Below are 14,100 nucleotides of genomic sequence, written 5' to 3' on the forward strand. Positions count from 1 at the left end.
TTTGTCTCTTGATTACAAACAGCCCTGTTAGAGCACGTGATCTGGTCTCTGTAAAACTGCAAGGGAAACCTTTCGTTTCTTAACAAAGTAAAATTAGAAATTCTGATATTTTTAAGTGTGTGTGTACATATATGTTTGTATATTTACTTTCAATATGCTCTTTATTTCCCGTATTTGTTTGGGATTAGAGACTGTTGACAGGAGACATAATTTAGACAAAAATCTTCTCAGCATAGTCAGATATTTGGGATGTGCTGGGATCAGAATTGTTTTGAAGTTCAGTCTTGAGAGCCCTTGTTTCTGTCTTTTTGCTTCAATTTTATTTATGGTGTTACTGTAAACAGGTTATTTCTATAAGTTAGGGGTAATTGTTGATAATCTAGCAGCATCTGTCAGAAATAAGCATTTAAATATCAGGGAGCCATTTCAGTGTACAAGGGATTAATGACCTACATATCACATGAAGAAAGAAAAAAAACTCCTTTTTTGTTGTTTTTTTCTTTAAAGAAAAGGAAAAAATGGTTTTATTTTTGGTTCTTTTATATTTTTAAGAGCAATCATCACGGCAAGGCAGCATGGTGATCAATTAGGCTTTCAGGTTTGGGTCCCTGCTGCCTCAGACAACTGTCTCACATATTTTTTGTATTTTTACTGCATTTGTGTTAGTGGCATATTCAAAGAAATAACGTTTCTACATTTCTACAGTATTTCTATGGAAGGCATTTTATAACTATCAGTTTGAAACCTGGAAGATTCATGTTACATCTGCATGTAGTATTTTTCTTCTCAGCTCATCCAACCTTGAGCCTTATGGCTTTATCTGTGGGATTGAATGCTGCTGTCTTTAGGCACACAGGAGAGTGTGTGAGATACTACCAAATGTTATGTTTAAAACAACCACCACTGACAACAAAAAAAAGGAACAAACTGCACCTACAAAAACTCCAAAGTTTGTTCTTTTCTATTCAAAATCAGTGTCAGGGAGCAAATCAGCTTAAAGGCTCTCTTTTTAAAATTGTAAATATTCATTAATTAAGGGGACTGCAAAATACGCAGTATTTAAAGTGTTACCCTGTATATAGATGAAGCTGTTCTCAGGCACTCATCAGCTTCACTTGACAGGGAGTACGATCTTGGGCACATCCATTTGGTCTGGACTTTGACTGGTTTGGTCCCAATTTGGTGAAGATGTGCAGCAGCATCCTGTACTGCCTGGAAAGCCTTTGCTCGCAGCAAGTGGCAACAGTATTTTGCAACTCAGAAAACATTATCTGTTACAGTAGGTCTTTAGGAACTCCCACTCCTTCCACTCCAACTCATACCCAGCAAAAATGATTGTTCCTTACCATGCACACTCTAAGCCTCCCCATGGTAACAAAGTCCAAGTGTGTCATTGACCTCTAAGCAAACCTGTGTGATACCTGCTAGCAAAGACAATTTGTCCCTCGCTCCTTTGTTGTTTCAGATGATTTTGTGTTGATACTGACTGTAAAGCTTTCCATCACATGATCCTGGCTGAAATTCACAGTGCACAGCTCTAGCAAAATCAGGCTGAATAGGCAGTTTTCTCTTAATCCTTCAGCTTCCTATAAGCCCACTTAACACCATCTGCAAGGGACAATGACAGGACAGCTATCAACATTTCTGAGGGATGGTAGAGATCTTGGAAGTTTGTGAGATCAATAAGGATGCTAAGCAAAGTATATTCAAGATTTCACATCTATTTAATTTTCCTTTTTAAAGGTTTGTAATACTTTTAAGAGAAAAAAGCCAGGAGAGGTAGTCAAAGCTAGACATTTCCAAGCTAATAATAGTGGAAAGTGATGTAGAGACAAATGATTTAAATTTAAATGGTTTAAATTTACTGTGTCACACTCTTTCTCTCTTATTTGTTTATTTATTTATTTTATTTATTTAATTTGGCTCTGGGATGCTGCAGCTTTTAGAAGCTCATATCTATGACATGGGATATGGGGTCAATGGAGGCTATGGTTGTATACAGTTTAGTTTGTGTGTGCAAAACCTGCAGTGAGCTCAGTAAACAGGGTGGTGGGGTGGGGAGGAGAGAGAGAACTAAAAACCTACCGTCCTCCATTCCCTGTTAAAAGTGCATTCGCTTATATGGATAGGTATGACTGTGTGTCTTATCTGTTGATGATGTTTCATCTAATGGCACAGAAGGTGAAATTCACCCCTCCAGCAAGATCTCAACTCTGACCTGTCTTGTTCCAGCAAGTGTTGTCATTCCATGCCTAGACATTGCCCACAAAAGCTATGAACCAGTGAGGTTGATTCTTCTGACTTTCCCTGGACCAGATGGATGTAAATGGTGACAGGTACAGATCCATCAGCAGGCTTAAGAAAAATCCAGTAGGGTCTCTGGACTTCTCTTAGATGCTGGATTAAACATTCCATCAATGTTCTTTTTCCTTTCAAGGTTTGCTGTAGTAGGTCAAAGACAACTGTGTCATTTGCTTGTGGTGTGTCCTGTACCCCCCCACCTCCCCAGAGTAACACTCAAACATCACTTCAACAGGCTGCGGAGACTGATTTGTTTTCTTCTCTCTTTACCCAGTCCTCCTTTGGTGTCCTATAGTGGTGCAACTGAACTTGGCCATCAAAGGTGATTCTGATGTTTGTTCTAGGAATTTTGTCTTTACATTGTGTGCTCGATAACAAAAATAAAATATTTTCACTTTCTGCCTTAGTAATAACTGTTTTAATTTTTATGTATATATGTCCAAGAAATTCACAGGCTTAGGAAATTTCTTCATGAGAAGTGGAGATGCTTGTCTCCTGGCAAAGGCATTCATTACCCTAGAATGTAATGGATGATGGCCTAATAGCCACAACATTTGACATGCACCTCAGGGGACTGCTTCTGCATGTCATGGACACTGGGAAATATGCAGAAATGTATCTAAAGATCAGCAGCCTAAGGTTAACAATAATTTGAACAAGTATTAAATTTTACTGTGAGCAAATGCCAGGTGAAAGAAGAGGAGGTGTTAAATGATTTTATACTTAATGTGATTGGAAGGGACCAGGTCATTTCAGTACCCATTACAATCTAGCAACAAAAGAACTTGTCCAGCTCTATATGTGTAAGGGCATAGATGAAGAAGCTGATAAGGGTTTGTAATACTTTCCACTATAGATATATTATAATCTCAGTTCTTAGAAACAGCTCAAGTGAACTGTGATTATCTCGAGTCCTGCAGCTGTGCCCTAGGTTTGTGCATGTTGCCTCTTGGTAAATTTGCAATAGAAAAGAGCGTTGGGGGTTCTTGCTTTTGATTATGATCAGCCAGAGAGATGTGCGTGAGCTCTGTTAGCTGCGGCTGGAAACACTCGTTTGTATTAGGTAGAAACAGGGAAATATCAGTGCCTGATACATCACCATTAATTCACAAAATACCTCTGTTAAGGAAAGAAAATTCATTTGATAAGAAGTAATACATATAGTAAGCAGTGTGCACAAAGACAGTTTTATCTTTGAATTTAGTTGTATTTGATGTTCTTGTTTAAACTTTCAAAGGGAGCAGACAGACATGCAGTTGTTCCTGAATGTTTTTTCTGTTGTCAAAATCTCATAGTTTCTCTATCTTTTCCATCATTCCCGCTCTCACGCAGCTGCTGATTGTTCCCAAATACAATTGCGTTTGAGCTGGCAAGCCTTCATGTGAACAAGCATCTCACTTTCTTGGGTTAGGATAGGAATCTTGTCTCTCCTGGTACAGAGACCTGCTTGCTGTGGCATGCGAGTGGTGTTTTCTCTGCATAGCTGTGAGTCATGGTGCAATTCCCACCATCCTGGTTCACTTGGGAAGCTGGTTGTTCTTGGCAGCCTTTCAGTAAGGCTGAAAATAGAGCAGCGTGTGCGCGATGCAAGCTGTGTGGGAGGGTCAGCTACTCCGCTGGAAGGGGCACTACATCAGGTACAGTCTCTTGAAGGGCACGCAGAGTTAGCTGAGTGCCAAACAGCTGTTGTTGATGCGGATTGGCTGGGGAAAGGCCACCCTCTTTGTAGAGGGCTTTGGAGGCAGCAGAGTAAGAAAAATTATAGCTCTTTTGTTAAAGGATGGCTACTTGGTGGATGAAAGTAAGAGCTCCCACCACTAATATCCATGAGCCCTGTTACTTATCAAATTTATTCTTCTCAATCTTGACCTCACAATGGTGGCAGCTGAAAGAGAGGCTTTACAGAAGTGGAGTCAATAGAATTTCACTCTTCTTTCTACACTAATATAAACAAAATTATTTCCTTATTCCTGAAAAAAAAACCTTTTAGTCGCCAAACAGTGCAGGGTAAACTATGTTGCAAAAATATTACTATAGTCTCAATACCTACTGCAGTCTATTAAAGAATTAGAGTACACTTTTGAAATGAAGCATGGTAAAGTACATGAAGGAAGTGCACATTGGTGCATTAGTATTGTTTTTGTTTTTCTTTGTCTCTTTCTCGCTACCTCTCCTGATGCATTGATGTATTGTATGCCTTGTCCACTACTGAGATCTAATGGTTTACAAACTGTTGACACTTGTCATAGCACTTGAATTATGTGTAAAATGTAGTCTGTTACTTTAAACATATTATGTACATAATTCATTAAATGTAATGGTTTTAAGATGACTCTGCAATTGTGGTCAAGAATTACAGTATGTTTTCCAGGAAGCTCTGCTACTCTGTTCTTGATGTAGGGCCAAAGAACCAAGACTTTCCATGAACTTCTGCTTGATTTATTAGCCACTTAGACATGCTCAAGCTGAGTAGTTCTGCAAAACAGTTATTAATGAAAGCAACAGAAACTTGTTTTTCTCAGAAACTAAACTTTGAATAGGAGTATAAGATCCTCAAGATATCTAACCTTCTCTGCCTCCTACCAGTCCCCTAAGAGTATGTAAAATGCTGACACTGGGAAAGAAACAAATCTCTGTCATGTTCTGTGATGGGAGGGAAGGACACAGGGCAGGATGGTTGGGAGAGGGACTAGAATTTACTTGTGTGCTTCCTTTATTTTTTTTTTTTTTTACTGTTGCTGTGGGAGCTGCTGAATTATTGATGCAATAATAGAGTCCTAATCACTAAAGAAATTACTTGTAGGAGCAAAATCATTAGGGTGAGAGTTGGCTGACTGGCCCCTGATTAACTGATATCCAGTGAAGCAACAAAATGTAAAACAGATGTTTTTGTACGAGAATTTTGGTGTTTTCTTTTATCTCTTTGATCTCATGTCAGAGTTTTGCTTACTTGAGAGTGGTGGCAGAGAGAAGGAGATCATAAATGTCTCAAAACAAAAAATGAAAGCCAACAAAAAAATGTTCTTGCTCCTGACTTTCACATTAGTTTCATTACAGGAGGGAGGGGGTAAAGGCCCCAAGTGTATGTGAAATAAAAGAAATAATGACGACAATATGATTTACATTTTGGATTTTTAATTTATTTTGCTCTTACAGATTTTCTGTTCTAATTTTGCACTTCAGTGTGCCTATTTTGAAGATAAACAGGCAGATGAGACTGGGTTTATGTAGTCTGAGGTAGTTGCAGTGAAGTATAAATACTTCATGGTTTATTTAACCTTTGAGCTGAAATTCCTTTCTGGTAGAATTAATCTGCAAATAGCTGAGGTGCGCTCCCTCTTAAGTTATGATTGATCATGCGGTATAATGAAACTCTATTGGCATCAGGTTTAGGACTGATGTACATATAAATATAGCGCAGATAAAGTTGCCAGATGCTGTGACTGATGCGTGGGTTCAAGGTACTCCAGGCAAGTTGAGTCAGCCTTGTCTCTCTGGATACCAAACTACACATACTATGTGGCTGGCATTAATAGGTTGTAAATGAAACTTAATTTAGATCACAGTTAGGAGTCAATTTAAGCAAAAACTATTTTGTAATGACCATATTGCAAATAGTTGCCTTTCTTGAAAGCTAGTGGTTAATCTTGGTATTTTAAGTGGGGTAATCCTCATAGGCCAGTAGCCACATAAGACATTCATGTTAATTACTGGGGCAGTCATCTGTTTATTTTGGAAACTTTTGCTATCCTTTCAGCATTCTTTTGTTCCTGAAGACCAAGTATTTTCTCTGGGTACTAGTACTGCCAGAATATCTAACTCCAGAGCTGATAGCACAGCACTTTCACTCTGACCTCTTCTCCTCTGTTTTCTTTCAAGAACAATCATTGACTCCCTATCTTCTGCTATCATTGAGTGCTGCAAGAAGGAAGAATAAAAAAACTGCAAGGACCAAAGATCCAAGAAATGATCAAAAAGACTAGTTCATCCTGTTCAATAAGTTACTTTAATTTGACATTCGCTAACAAGTGTGTTTTAATACTTTTTACTGTCCATGGTAAATGGGAAAAACAGGAATACAGGAATTGGGAAAAAAATAGGAATATACAATTAGAAAAATGAGGGAGATTCCAAAAATGGCAGTGAAAAGTGAATGGTTTCTTCTATTCAATGATAGGAAATGAAGGTAAGCCAGATACAAAAGTTTATTTATTCTAAATTCTATTGCAACTTTTATCATAAGAGGTATGCTAAACTTGTTTTAAACCATTACATTTTTATTGTACATGTTAATGTTTTCATGATTATATATTACTTTGGTTCAGCTATTTCTTGGCATTTCTTATCACTAAGATATTTTTGGCCTCAATTATGTTCTTTCTCATTCATCAGTCATTGTTAAATTCTCTATTATTAAATCATACTTCAGTGACTTCATTAAAAAAGGCCGTCATCACACAGTCATAATGGGGGGTGGGAAATGCAGAATTAATATTGCAGGTGCCTTATGAATAACCTGGTCAAAACTGTGTATTTGCCTTGAGAAAACTTCTGATATTGCAGTTTTTTTCAGCTTTTTCCTGCCTTCCAAATACCTAGAAGAAACTAATGCAGCTGCAGTTTATGAAGGTATACAGTGGAGAATATGTAGGAGTATAGTATTTTTTATGGTGAGAACTAATGTCTTCCTCATGTTAAGATCACGCTGTGCCAAAAAGGTCTGTGCTTCAGAGAATGGTGCTACTTATTAAATATTAAATGGTGCTACTTGTACTGATAATTTGTATGATCAGTAAAATCAACAAAAAAATTTTTGGTAAAAGCAATGCTGAAGTTTGACCAATTATAAGCGCTAAACTGTCTGCTCCTGCGAAGTCCCTAGCTTGCATTCTAAATAGTGTTTTTTCTTTGGCTTCTGTTGTTTTCTTCTGATGTGATAATACACATGTACCGAATGTTTGTGGCATGGAGTTGATGTTATGGGGTAGTTATATTGCTATATAACAGTCACATCTTGCTATATTGCTATATTCACATATTTGCTAGCACATATTGCTAGTCACATAGCAATACTAGCACATATTGCCAGTCACATATTGCTATATATCGGTCACATTTTGTCCTTAAATAAATAGCAGTAAAACAGCAAATAAACATGTTTGTATTTAATATAATGCCAAATACTCTATGGAATCAGAAATGTTCATTTGAAACTGCACCATCAATGAATGTTTTCCAGCTATTAATAAAATATTTGTTGTGGGGGATGGAGACCTAATCTGATACTGAAACATCTAATAGAAGCTAACGATAAGGATTTATGTGTGGAGGCACTACCTCGTAATGGTACTGTGAGCTGGGGAAAGAGGAGTGCTGAAAGGGAGGGAAGGCAGAGCCTGAAAAGTTAAAATAGGTTTGGTGGTGTGTCACTCAGTCCTTGGGGAAAAAATACCTGAGACTGACAAACTAGGCAGGTCAAAGACAAGCAAAAAAGCCCAAATCTGATTCCCATAAATTTTGTTTTCAGAACAGGACAGTTTAATCCAGGGGCTCATAAATAATCATTATAATGAGGAATGTTTGTGGGGCACCATAACTTGGTCTTAAAATATTGTGCAGTTATGAATACCAGAGATACTGAGGGGAGACATTTAGGCAGCTGCAAACCTGAAAGCACCAAGTTTCAAAAAGAAATGTTACTTGAGATAAGCATAGGGTGGCAGAGTAGCAAGGTGATCATCCTCCACCATGTCAGGCATACCACGTCATGTGTAACTTCAAGTACCTCAAGTAGGGACATGATAAAACCAATTTGATTTGGCAGATAAGAAGAAAACCTAAACTAGCTGAGGCCCAGAGGTCTGTCTATGTTAGCATATTGTCTCTACTACAGTGCCTAGAGCAGACTATATAAATAAGGCAAGTTTATAATGATAATTCAGAGAATTTTCTTTGACCTTTCTGATTTATTACTTGGAGACTTCCTGGATTGGAGATGTGTTAAGTAGCCCTGTATTATGCTTTCTTCCATGAATTTGTACAGTGCTATCTTGACTGATGCCTTTCCCCTGTGATTCCTGTGCTGAAGAGTGCCCAGCTTGAATGTGTTGGGAAATCCTAGTAGCATTTTTTATATGATGCTGATTAATCCTATGGAAATATTTACCAGAGCATGATATCATTGGATTACTAAAAAATTTTCCACCCAGTATGAATGTGGTTTACTAATCTTAAAATGTTAAAGTGACTCATGGGTGACTGGCTCAGCAAAACATCCTGGCTACTTTTTTACTTCCTTGTTAATTTTCAATATTTTTCTCTAGCAGAAGCAGTGAGTCAGGAATGGTTGGCTGTTTCACGTTGGATTTGTACCTATCAAAGAATTAACAATAATTTGTAGAACGTTGTTCTCTATTTTAAGGGGGGGGGGGGGGGGGGAGATACCTAATTACGTGTACTCCTGGCTGTTCCAGGATTGAGTTCCCATATGTGTAAATAAACTGTTTTTCAAAGAGAGACTTATATAAGAACAGGTTACAGAATCACAGAATGGTTGAGGTTGGAAGGGACCCCTTGAGATCATCCAGTCCAACATCCTTTCCAAGCAGGGTCACCTGGAGCACGTTGCACAGGACACAGATCTGATAGACATTTGGGTGGGGGGTTGAGTGTAAAGCACTTCTTCCATAAGATGATGATTAGCATTTCTTCAATATGAATAATAGATAGAACTATACTTCTCTGCTAGTGGGATCAGTAACTCAAATAATGATTAGTTTTTAATTAGATGGATACTTTTTTCCATGCTTTTAACAAAACATTCGTATTTTAGTGCCTAAGATTGAGAGGGAGAGAAACGTGAGGATTTTTTTAAATATAAAACATAAAGTATTCTAAATGCTGCATTTGTTTAATGTTGCTCATACAGCAATTAGAAACAGAGATGACAGTCCAAGTCAGGCAAACCATTTGCTGGATCTGGATAACAAATAGAATAGCAGCATAGCTTGCTTTCATTTTTTGACACCATCTAGAATGAAACTGTAGTGTATCAATCAGATGCAACACCTTTAGAAACAGAATTATGATTAAACTGTTTGTGGAGCTACTGCCACCACCTTTTCCACTGCTTGGAGGAACTGACCTGCTGCCATTTCATCTCAGAAGAGCTGTCATTAGTGGGTATAGGTATGCCACTTCACTTCTTCATCTTAGAGAAACTGAGTGTCTGACAGCAGCTAGGGTATTTTAGGATGAAACTGCTGCCTAAACATTAAACTTTAACAGATGAAAACTGAATTTTCCTGTCTTATCTGACAATTAATGAGGAAGATGGCAGTAATGTCAAATGGCCTCTGAATGAACTTTTGAGACGTGAAAATGCATGAATGGAAAAATAACTTTAATTTGAAGCAATGTAGTTAAGCACTGATAACAAACAAATTTTTGGAGGGGAAAAAAAAAAAACCACAAACCTGGATGGGGCAAAGAAGGGCTCTAAGAGATTATGCTTAACACTGAATAGATGCGAGTAACTAATTTTCATAGAAGTTTTCACTTATTTTTCCTGTTAATTTTTTAGAGTAATTTTGAAATTACTTAAATTGCAGACTTTTTTTTTTTTTTAAAGCAAATGATTTTTGTTGCATCACAGAAGAATAATGAGTAAATTAAGGTTAAGGTTGCCTGAAAATCTTTCAGAATACTTTTTGCTGGAAAATATAATTTTATCAAAGTAGGAACTAAATATAAATAAAAAATATAGATTCTTTCATGTCTTACTTCAAAGAAAAATGTAATAAAAATACAAATTTAATTATTTAATCTCTGAGTTTGCCTTTTAAGAAACCTTTTGATTGAGAGCAAGATACGATGTGTAGATAAACTTCCACATCCTGTTAAAGATGAAATAACTACAATGTTGAAGTTTCCTTCAAAACAGTAATTGAGGTTTTTACACAAATACCTTTTGTAACAAAATCCCTAAAATGCATTAGGGTATATAGGAGATACTGTATAATTTGAATTTAAGAGTGAGAAGGATAATACATCACTTAATTTCTTTGACAAATGAACTTTGTTTAATTAGCTACAGTACTTCAGAGACATTAGCAAATATTTTGCTGTTTGTCTCCTAAAGTATGACTTAATGTAAGGAGACCTTGCAACAGCAGTCTACTAAGTTTTCATTTAAGATGATGAGACCTCAGAATTTCATGAGTAAAGTCTGTCTGTACAGTTTATTGAGGCATTAGCTGGAGAATCTGATAGATACTCCTTTTGTTCATCGTTAAACTTGTGTTGTTGTTTTTTAATTCTACAAAGTTAAATTTTCTGATAGAAACTATACAGTGTATGCTGTTGGAGCTGTTAGATAAAGGTTGCATTCCTTCTAAATTCAATTCCTAAAAGTAAGAAGAAGGCAACATTCAGTCACAGATGAAATAATCTCCAAAGCAGAGCTGATCAAATATTTTGAAGCTTTTAGAAAGTAATATAAGCCTTCCTTTTCATTTATGCGATTTTGGTTTGGAGAAACCTTGTACTTATAACAAAATATATCCTTCTTCAAGAATTAATTTTCTTTTGGAAGCAGTCCCTGAAGTCATTTTTCAGTAACTGTCTGATTAAGAGATGCAAGAATATGCATTTGATTGTTGAATCTCTGCTAAAGAAGCTCAAACATTTCGTTTAGTGTAAATATATATGTGTGTAAAAATCTAGCTTTCCTCATAGCACGAGGCAACTGTTTTGAGGATCACTTCTAACCTGATAGGCTGTCTGTTAGAAACTATCTAGTGGATAATATACTGAAATGGTAATGGCTCACCATTGAATATAAAATAGCATTTCAGAAGACACGGAGCATCATGTCTTCTCTTATGTGTAATGCAAATGGATAGGAGAAAATGACATATGCAGTTGCTTTGCATTGATACAGTGACAAGCAGTAGATGGAACTGCAGGTTTATGCATGCTTCATACTTTTTTGCCTGACAGTAGAAATGCCAGTATAAATTTGGACTCCTCTATCCTTTAAATTGCATAACGTCAGTCAGTAGTAGCCGTGGTTTATGGAAATGAGGGTAATGTCAGCTTACTTCAGTGTTATGCTTTTCATGCTTTAGGCAAATAAGACCACTTTCATAGCTCATTTGTGGTCTGAAAAGTTTGAGGTGTTTTGGATTTGAGTAGTAAAGTATTGTAACACATTTCCCATGTGGTCTGAGCATGACATGTCTGTTGCCACTAAGACACGTGACTGCTCTCAGCCCTTTGTAGATTGTAGAATCCCCAGATGAGCATCTCTGGGTGCCTTTGGGTGTAAATAGTCCTGTAATGAATGATGCTGCTCTCCTGTATCTGCTCAGGTAGGTACTGATCCTCCTATATGTCCTAAGTTAAAAAATAAAAAGGGAGACTTTCTTCAGCTTTTTAGCCCGGGACGTCAGTAGCTCATGGCTAGAGTCATTTGATCCTGGTTTAGTTGGAGAAGATCAAAATAAGATTTGCTGTACTCTGTTTAAAAAAAAACAAAAAACATGGTTGTGACCCCTGAATAAAGGAAAAGTTTTTTATAGGTCTAGGGGGTCTTGGGGAGGGTGTTGTAAATTGATCATGGAGCTTAATCAAGAAAGATGTAAAGAGGTTTCAAATCATGACTTTCACATTAAGTGTAGTCACATCTGTCATGACTTATAGGAGAAAGCTAGAGACAAGATGTGTAGGAGAACATTTCTAAAAGAAACTTGGGGGTCGATAGGGTAATTTTGCTGACTGCTGTGATTGGTGGAGAGAAGTACGCTTCCTTTTACCCTGCAAGATAATTTGGGGTTTGGGCTCTTCTGCAGTGAATTGCCAGTGAGGCTGGTGTTACATACTGGTTTGGACTAAGGCTGTGCCAGAGAGTTGGTAGTTCTTGTTTGCAGTATGAGCAACTGGGAGGATCAGGAAGAGTCCTCTGGGTAAGGCTGAAAATGGGCTGAGAGCAGGCAGATACAGAGGCAGGTGAGTTACTAGCTTAAAGTTTCAAAATAACATTGTGTGGTTGTTTTGTTGTTGTTCTGGTTTTGGTTTGGTTTGTTTTTCATCTGATGGATTACTGCTTGCAATTAAAAATTATCCTTTTCTGAACATCTCCTTTGGAGCCACTGTCTTTCCAATGGCTTTAGAGAGAGTCTAGAAAGAGACTGGTTTCTTCTGCCTAAAATTAGGCTTGTGAATACCCCCCAGAGATACTACAGTTTGTGTGTTCTCTGTATAAACATTTTAAAGAGGGTGTGCAAAGGAAATCTAGCCAAAAATAGAAAGGAGGTTTCATGTTGCTTGGTTATATAAAACTGCAAAGGTTTGCCAGGTTCTTCCGTGGTTACACAGCTTATTTAACCCTTTATATGGTCTGTAGTTCAAGTTTATGTTTTTTAAGATCATTTTCAAATGCCAGCTCAAGAACTGAGCAAAAAAATGCAAATGTTTCTCTGTGAATAGTGGGGGAAAAATAATGCAAATTAGATCTGATACATGAAATACTGTGAGAGGGAATATATAGTATGCTGCATCCTCTTTCAGCCATTAAGCACTCAGGAAGTTTCTTTGTGTTTCACGAAGGTGTGCGATTTTCGTCTGATGTGCAGTGAGCTTACCTGGTAAACAGTAAATCAAGAGATTTACAACATCAAACGCTTTTACCTCCTCTCATTGTTCGAGGAAGGGTGACCTCTTAACCGAGGACCTTAATAAGGTGGGTGATAATACATTGTCTGAACTTAGCCTAGATTTCCTACAAAACCTTCTACCTTCAAAACCTTCAAAAATCTTCTGTGCCACAATTCACTGTCTACAAAGTGGGATCGACACCAGTTCCTACTTTACAGGATTCCTGTGGTATTTGGATCTCATGCTAACTGGGACATACCATCTTAGGTTCAAGGGAGGTTTCTTTGTTTGTTCTTTGCAGCCCTTGCTTACAAAGGCAAGAGAACTTCTTCACAGATTAATTATATTTCCTTTTTCCCATTTCTTTTTGGTAACTATGAAAATCCAGAGTAATTTTGAATGAAATCCTAAGATATGATATTTTGCTGTTCTTCACGGTTTATGCTCTGCTTTCATTATTTACAAAGTTCTTATAACCAATTCATTTATCTTATCAAAATGTCTAGTCAGATAAAAATGATTTCTTGTGAATTATAATGGCCAGTGTACAGTAGCTCTGGTTGCAAAGCTGACAGGTGGTCCATAAGATGTAACGTATACATATTTTCTTGTTTAATCTAGTTTAAGAACTGCCAGCCATTGCTATGCCAATATGAATATTTATTTTACTGAATTTAGAAGCCAATTCTTTTCACCATCTCAAATTTCCTGGTTCTATATGTCCTTGCATATTTAACCCAATAAAGCCTATTAATAATAATAATAAACAAACTTACTTTGCATTGCATGATTTTAAAATATTAAAACACACACACACAAAAAATGTCTAATAAATTTTCAAATAGACGTTCAATAAATGTTATGTCAGTATCTGTAAGCCACTTGCCTTTAACTAGAGTATTAATGTATTTAAGAACCAAAAGGAGAAAAATACAATTTATTGTTCCCTAGCCATTTAAGCTGGAAAGCTTATAGTCTTGTATTCCAGCATCATCTGCCTCTGAAAGACTGATGTTTCAATGCTGTTTATGTTAAAGGTATTAATGCTAATCACAGTGGTCTAACAGGGTTGTTTCATAAGCCTTAAATATTCTTCTTTACATGTCATAGATCTATATTGTATGTTTAGTTTTTTGGGAGGGT

General features: G+C 36.9%; 1 protein-coding gene across 4 annotated transcripts in view; it reads left to right on the forward strand.

The window, feature by feature from the left end:
• Positions 1-14,100, forward strand: part of CHST9 (carbohydrate sulfotransferase 9) — a 97,884-nt gene that overhangs the window by 18,174 nt on the left and 65,610 nt on the right. The window contains exon 1 of one of the 4 annotated variants that reach the window (XM_083822340.1): positions 8,764-13,042. The exons of the other annotated variants lie outside the window; for them this stretch is intronic. The gene's annotated coding sequence lies outside the window, so the exon portion shown is untranslated. Of the gene's footprint in view, positions 1-8,763; positions 13,043-14,100 lie in introns of those variants that run through there. 4 annotated transcript variants of the gene reach the window in all.

This window comes from Anser anser (assembly GCF_964211835.1).
Source record: "Anser anser genome assembly, chromosome: 2".
Taxonomy (NCBI): Eukaryota; Metazoa; Chordata; class Aves; order Anseriformes; family Anatidae; genus Anser; species Anser anser.